Below are 7,863 nucleotides of genomic sequence, written 5' to 3' on the forward strand. Positions count from 1 at the left end.
GTCCCTCGCTGGGAATTGCCTTTGCCTTCAGGCGAATGCCTCACAAAGGTTATGCACTCTCCCAGTGGATGGCCCACAACCAATGACTGGCTGATGTGGAACTATAAAGGCTTGGCATCTTTGCATTAATTTGAGACAACTCTGAAGGACCATTCCAGCTCCAGAGCTCCATGTGAGACAGGCTGAAGCCTTGGTTGCAACTTCATTATGGATCAGGGTCTCCCTCTCTCCAATCTTGTTTTCCTCACATCCTTACAGGTGCATCTTCCAAGAGGATTTCTCAATCACCTTCTGCACTCAGTTACTCATCTCAAAATCTGTTTCCAGAGAACTTAATCTTAGACCTCTGTATAGTAAACCTATGTATAATTGCACTGAGTTGTTTTATTTGTCTAGTATCTACCAACCCTTCTTCTAGTAATTCTCTCAGATTTCCCTTGCTGGGGGATGGAGGAAACTACTCTCCTCTTTAAATGTACTTGCCTTTAGTGAAGTTGCCTCCACCTCCAGCTCCAAGGATGATCATAGTACTTTGGCCATTCAGAGCCTCAGATTCCTCAGATCACAATAATTGGTTCAGAGGTGGGTACATGATTTAGGCAGAGCCAATCAGATGCAATGAGGCTCTTGCTGGGACATCCAGGGAAGACACTCTCACTTTTTTCTGAGTGTTTAGAAGATCTGGAGTTTCTATAGCCATTTCATGACTGTAGTGGGAACTCCTGCCTAAAGAATCGTACCAACCAAAAGGAAGTGAACTGAGACATGAAGAAAGAGAAAGAGACAGAGAGGAACTAGGTTTGGGGAGCATCATTTGAACTCCTGCATCACACAGTACCTAAAACCAGCCCTATGCTCTATAGTATTCAGTTACACGAACTAATACATTTTCCTTTTGCATAAGCCTATTTGGGATAAATTTTCTGTTACTTGCAAACAAAAGAATCTAAACTGATAAACTATGAATGAATAAGAAATTAATGGTTTGAATATTCAAGACAATGATTGAGTATAGGGAAGGCAAAGTGACCAAAAATATTTATATTCTGTATTACTGAAATATCCTTGTCTAGTGCTTATTGCCCAACACATAATAAGTTCTCAAGACTTAAGTGTTCAATAAGCATCTGTTAAATTAACTGTGATTCTACAAAAGGAACCTGGAGAACCTAAGTGACACAGTGAGTTTGGAAAAAGGGAAATTTTAAATGCCTTCTCACCAAAAGTGATTTATTGGTTGATACTGCTTACAAAATATTGTAACTGAAAATCTTCTTTGCTCTTGGGAAGATCATAGCCAACCCCTCAATATACATAAAAAATGCTTTTGTTTCAGCCATTTTCTCTCCCAGGTGGTCTTGAGGTCTTTCTGAACCACACAGTTTCCTTTTCATAGTAAACATGGGTTAGTAAAAAAAGACCTTTGACAGATGAAAATTGAGATTAAGTGAATTGCCCAAGGTAATAGGTAACCGGTCCAGCTAAGATGGGAGTTTGGGTCTTCCCTTCGCAAATGCAATAAGCTCTCTGCCAGGAACATCAGAAACAACCAGTGTCCTTTATTCATGGCCATAGGAATTCATTCATTGTTCCACATACATTTACTGAGCCAGGTTCTGAGAAAACAGAGATGAGTACAACAAAATCCCTGGCTTCAAGGTATTTCCCAGTTTCTGGGAAAAATGTCACATAAATAAGCGTAATGAAGTGTAGCAAATGAAGCCATGGTTCATGCCTTTGGTGTTCTAGAAACTATGGGTCTGGAGAAAGTGTTTGGGAGAGTGAAAGTTGGCAAAAGTTATAGGAAGTAGTCAGTTGTCTGGGGAGATTGTCCCGAAGGAGGTCATGTGTAAACTCATAATAAAAACGAGTAAATACACGTTCAGTTTTGTTTTTCTTTAAATTTAATTTTATTTATTTTTGGCCGCGTTGGGTCTTCGTTGCAGTGTGCAGGCTTCTCCTTGTGGTGGCTTCTCTTGTTGCAGAGCACGGGCTCTAGGTGTGTGGGCTTCAGTAGTTGTGGCATGTGGGCTCAGTAGTTGTGGCTCACGGGCTCTAGAGCACAGGCTCAGTAGTTGTGGCACACGAGCTTAGTTGCTCCGCGGCATGTGGGATCTTCCCGGACCAGGGCTCGAACCCATGTCCCCTGCACTGGCAGGTGGATTCTTACCCACTGTGCCACCAGGGAAGTCCCATGTTCAGTTCTTATAAATGAAACAATAAATATTCAAAGTTAAAGTTTATTATTATTTCGATTTTACCAAGGAGAAATTACATGGAGAATTTTTTAGAATTTCTCTTTTTCACACCTAAAAAGATCACTGTTTGACTCTCAAATCCTGTGCTCCTGATCAGAGGGTGCTGTTCCGTAACTTCTCACTCTATAAATTTTCTGACCTGTGGTCATCCACATACAAAGTTGAGAGGGAATAGCTGGGAGATGGTAAATCAGGGTATATGAGAGTGAGTCCTTTTGATATTGTGATTGTTAAAAAGGGGACAACAGGCCCCAAATGGAGTCACTTGTGCTAAGCTCACAATACCAAACTAAGACTTATAATATCTTAATTGCAGTTTCAACCTCTTTCAGAAGTGGAACTTTAAACCAGTCAATCTGGAATTACCTGGTCAGTACTACTGAGTACTAATCTGCCTGATAGACCCCTGTCATCCCCCAAAGAAAGGTAACCTGGCCTGAAACAATCAGCTCCTTGCTAGAATAACTTCCTTGTCCCACCTCCTTCTGCCTATAAAAGTCTTCCATTTCGTATAGCTCTTTGGAGCTCCTTTCTATCTGTTAGATGGGATCTGCCCAATCCATGAATTGTTGAATAAAGCCAATAAGATCTTTAAATTTTACTCAGTTAAATTTTGTTTTTTAACATGATTTATAATAAGGGATATATTTGGTCTTTGTCCCCATTCTTGGCACAGAGCTCTAAAACCCTTAGAATTTCTTAAGTGATAAGAGCTCTAAAAGTGACTTTAGTTATTCATAATAAGCCCCTTTCAACTACACCTGAGTTTATGCTAATAAGGTGACTTTTGGAAAGCCCCTAAGAATGGGGGCTGGTTGCCAAGCAGACCAACAACAACGATTAGAGGGTTGGAACTTTCAGTCCCATCCCCCCAACCTGTGGAGAGGGGAGAAGGACTGGAGGTTGAATTACTCACCAATGGCCAATGATTTAATCAACCATGCCAACTTAATGAAGTCTCCATAAAACCCCAAAAGGACAGGGTTGGGAGAGCTTCCAGGTTGGTAAACACATGGAGGTTCTGGAAGGGTGGCATGTCCTGAAAGTGTAAAGAAGCTCTGTGCTCTTTCCCCATCCCTTGCGCTAGGTGTCTCTCCCATCTGGCGGTTCCTGAGTTATATCATTCTATAGTACACAGGTAGCCTAGTAAATAAACTGTTTTCCTAAATTCTGTGAGATATTCTAGCAAAATTAATCAAACCTGAGGTCATGGGAACATCCAATTTATAGCCAATTGTTCAGAAGTACAGGTGACAACCTGGACTTGCAATTGGCATCTGAAATGGAGAGGGATGGGACAGTCCTGTGGGATCTTGTGGGATCTAATGCTGTCTCCAGGTAGATAGTGTCATTGACTAGAACTTAGTCATATGACTACATCTAACTTCATATGCCCAGGAAGCAGGTTAGAATGGATTTTAGTATATGTAAAATCTTTTTGTAGATTCTTATATTACCTATCATTATATCAAACATTTTCCATGTTATTTTCATAGTCTTCATTACTGTGGAAGATTTTATTATTGTTGAAAATATTTGCTATCCCTTTCCTCTGGTGCCATCTCTGCGGAACAAAGTCCTGGTGGGCCTCCCCATAGGAGTGGCGTCTGCCCCATTGAAATCAGGCTTGGTCATGTGGAATTTGAGCAGAAATGATATATCCCACATTTGAGCGTAAGCTGTAGGAGTTATTGTACTATTCAATCCTTGTTCTTTATTCACTGCTTTGAGACCAATATGGAGCTAGTCCTTCCAACTGGGTCCTGGGACGAAGCAGAGCTACAGCTGAACTGCAAAGGGTAGGTAACTGAGTGAGAAATAAACCTGTGATAAATCACTGAGATTTGGGGATTATCTGCTACTGCAGCAAAATCTAGCAAAAGCTGACTGGTACAATAATTATAACAGCTGCATATTACTCCACCATGTTATGTACCCTGATTTTTTTAGTCCATTCTTCCAATATTGGCCATTTAAGTGGTTCCCAATTTTCCGATATTAAACATAATGCTGAAATGGACACGTGCAGTTTTTGTTGTTGTTTCTGTTAAATTATTTCCTTAGGATACATTTTTCGGCATAGAAAACTGGGTCAACATGTATGATCATCATTACCGCTCTTATTCCCAAAAGGGGTATATCGTCTGTGTATTGAGTCAGGTTCCAGCAAAAGCCATGAAAACCACTCTAGTAATTTTAACAGAGGGAAAATAAAACAGGAAATTGACTTCACAAGTAATGGAGAAGCTAAGAAGTCAGTAGTGAAATAACCCAGAGATTGACAACAGCAGAAAAATTCTGCCACCCTTGGGGATGGAAGGACACTTGGAGGAGGTGGTATTACCAGAGGGCAGAAACTAGGGCCATCTGAAGGGAACTAGAACCATGACTGGGTCTGCCTGGTCAGAACTCTCCAGTAGTAACTGGGATCACCAAGGAAGGTTTGCTTTGGGAAAAGCTGGATGCATGGAAGAGATGCTGTAAGAAACAGAAAAAGAGACAGAGAAAAATACTTCAGACTCTTCCATCTTCTTGCTCTCCAATCTTCTGCAAGTATTGTCCATTGGGAAAACCTACCCAGAGGCCAGAGAACACAGGAACTTGGAAAATATAGTTTTCTATGACACAGAGGGCAAGAGAAGGACAGCGAGGTATCTGAAAGCAAATTGGACAGTAATGGATGAGTAAACCACTTCACCAGTCTTTCCAGCATCGTACATTATCATCACTATAAAAGTTGCTATTTTGGCATGAGAGGCAATATAGTTTAGTAGTTGACAGTACTGACTCTGAAGTCAGCCACCCTTGGATTTGAAACCTGCTCAAAGCTCTTCCTGGTTATGTGACCTTGGGTGACTTGCTTAACTTCCTCAACTCCCAGTTTCCCTTATATAAAATGTTGTGAAGAGACTTCCCTGGTGGTCCAGTGGTTAAGACTCTGTGCTTCCACTGCAAGGGGCATGGGTTCGATCCCCGGTTGGGGAACTAAGATCCCACATGCCTCACAGCGCGGCCGAAAAAAAAAATGTTGTGAAGACCAAATACATGAATATAAATACAAAACACTTAGCAGAGTGTGTAGCATGAAATAGGTTGTATGGTCAGGCCACACAAGATGGCTGTTCTCTTGCTCTCTGTACAACCCCTGCCTGACCAGTGCTTGCTTCACCTCTACCATACACACACACACACACACACGACTGACCTTCCTACTATTGATACTTGCCCCAGACCCCAGATAGTGATTATTCTTATCCTATCTTATCTTCTTTGGTGTGCCCCTCTACTGGTTTCCCTGGTAACTAATGGTGAACTCACCTGATGTCAATTCCCCTATAACTGGAAATCCCCCTCCCTCTCACATACCACTGGCCAGAACTTAGTTCCATGACCACATCTAAGTACAAGGGAGACTAGGAAGTGAAGTTTTTATTTTAGGTGGTCATGTACTCTGCTCAAACTTCTATTATGATAATAGAAGAGGCAAACAGATATTGGGGGAAAACTATCGGCCTCTGCCATTCTGCTCTTCTGGCCACGCAAACATCTATGTGTGCTCTTCTTCCCATACATAGAACATACCCATCACCAAGGGAAACTTCCAAGTACAATTCCATTACTACTGGAGGGGAGCAAAAGTTGCCACCCCAAAATACGATTATCTTGAGCTGGTTAAGTTCAAGAAGCAAAAGTCAAGAGAAGCTCTGAAAACCAAGTAGAAGTCACCCTTTTGTGAGGGACATTTACATTTATAAGGGAAAACTCCGTTTGTAGGGGTGTCTCCCTCTCTGTACCAGGAAGAGGAGAATGACTCTAAATACCCGGAAATCTTCATCAAGGGAGAAGGCAATGACGTAAATCTGTATATCAACCATACCCTTGTTTACTGTGCTTTGCCTGGTAACCTCCCCAAACTGACTGCCCCTGCTTCCCGCCCACCCCACTTTCCCCGGCCCCATCTTCCTTTGTCTTTAGCTGAAGGTGGTATTTAAGTGATGGTTCAGGTCATTTTGGGGGAGTTACTCAGTTTTCCTAGGTATCTCCCATGTATAAAGAGAAGTACACGTTATTAAACTTCTGTTTTTCTCCTGTTAACCTGTCTTTTATTACAGGTGTGTCTCAGCCAAGAATCCAGAAGGTTAGAGAGAAAATAATTTTTCCTCCCCTACACTGACTCTAATAATCATGGGCATTTGCCAGGCTTTTGGTCTCTTTGGCTTTCAGACTCCTGTAACACTTAATAATAGGCTTCTGTTGTATTTGCTCTTTGTCAATTACATATAGAAGTAACGCACTGCCGGACAGCAGGAGTCTATCTTGACTATGAATTTCTCTGGAGGAAAGAGGCAGGAAGCAGCAGGGCACAGGGATAGATGGGTTCACAGACCCCAGGAACCAGACCAAGATGTGCAAGTACCCAAAACTTGGTCCTATGACCTGTCATGGAGCCCTGGAGCTGGGGCTTCCCATGGGAGTCAAAGCCTTCCTGCCCCTGGGCACCCTCCTACAGCTGCCCCAGTCCCGCAGCTTCTCAGCCGAAGATGTGCAGCAAGTGGTGGACACCATGGGGAAGCAGTGGTTCACACTGCAGCCAGGGGACCCCGGCATTGGCTCTCATCCAGGCCAATCTTGGTCACTTCCTGCAAGTACCTGAGCTGGATCTGATGCCCTTGGCAACCCTGCAGGCCCTGCCCCTGATGCTTGTTTATGGCACATTCTGGCAGCACTGGCCATCCATCCTGCTCAAAGGCATGTCCTGCTGGGGAAGGATGCACATCCACCTGGCCACAGGACTGCCTGGGGACTGTGCACAGTGTCATCAGTGGCATGTGGCCAAATTGTGAAGTGGCCTTGTTCATCAATGGGCCCCTGGCCCTGGCAGATGAAATACCCTTCTTCCTCTCTGTCAATGGGGTGATCCTGATTCCAGGGAATGCTGATGGCTTCCTGCTTCCCAAGTATTTCGAGAAGGCCCTGCAACTACGCCCCACCCAAAAGCCCCTCTCCTTGGCTGGTAATGAGTAGACAGAGTGTCAGAGTGGCCCCAAGCACCGCTCCAGAGGGTAAAGGATGATCCAACAATAAAATATTCATTAAAATAAAGAAATGTAAATAGACAATCAAAAAAAGAAACTCATGTTTAAAAAAAAAAAAGAAAAAAAAGAAGTAAACACAGCCCAAGATCTCTTCCAGGCAAATTCTCTTACTGTTTCACTGTTCTCTGTGCTGACTCATCTTCCTCTCATTCAACTTGATGACTGCTTCCTTAAGCTCTTCTTAATAGGTTCGGGTGGGAAATTGTCATCCCTAACACAGTGGTCCTCAATAACCAAGGGGGAATGGTTCCAGGAACCCCACAGTACAAAAATCTGTGGATGATCAAGTCCCTTATGTAAAATGGCGTAGTCTTTGCATATAACCTACACACATTCTCCCGTATACTTTAAATCATCTCTATATTACTTATGATACCTAATACAATGTAAATGCTATATAAATAGTTATAAATACTATGTAAATGCTACATAAATATTTGCCAGCAGGGTAAATTCAAATTTTGCTTTTTGGAACTTTCTGGATTTTTTATTTTCCTGAATATTTTCTA

General features: G+C 42.5%; 1 pseudogene across 1 annotated transcript; it reads left to right on the forward strand.

Annotated features, from left to right (window-relative positions):
- The first annotated feature begins 6,581 nt into the window (after positions 1-6,581).
- LOC309796673 (tRNA 2'-phosphotransferase 1-like) lies at positions 6,582-7,493 on the forward strand (annotated as a pseudogene). Its single transcript has one exon. The product of its transcript is annotated as a tRNA 2'-phosphotransferase 1-like (transcript).
- The last annotated feature ends 370 nt before the right edge of the window (positions 7,494-7,863 follow it).

The sequence above is a fragment of the Mesoplodon mirus genome, assembly GCF_964341445.2.
Source record: "Mesoplodon mirus genome assembly, chromosome: X".
Classification (NCBI taxonomy): Eukaryota; Metazoa; Chordata; class Mammalia; order Artiodactyla; family Ziphiidae; genus Mesoplodon; species Mesoplodon mirus.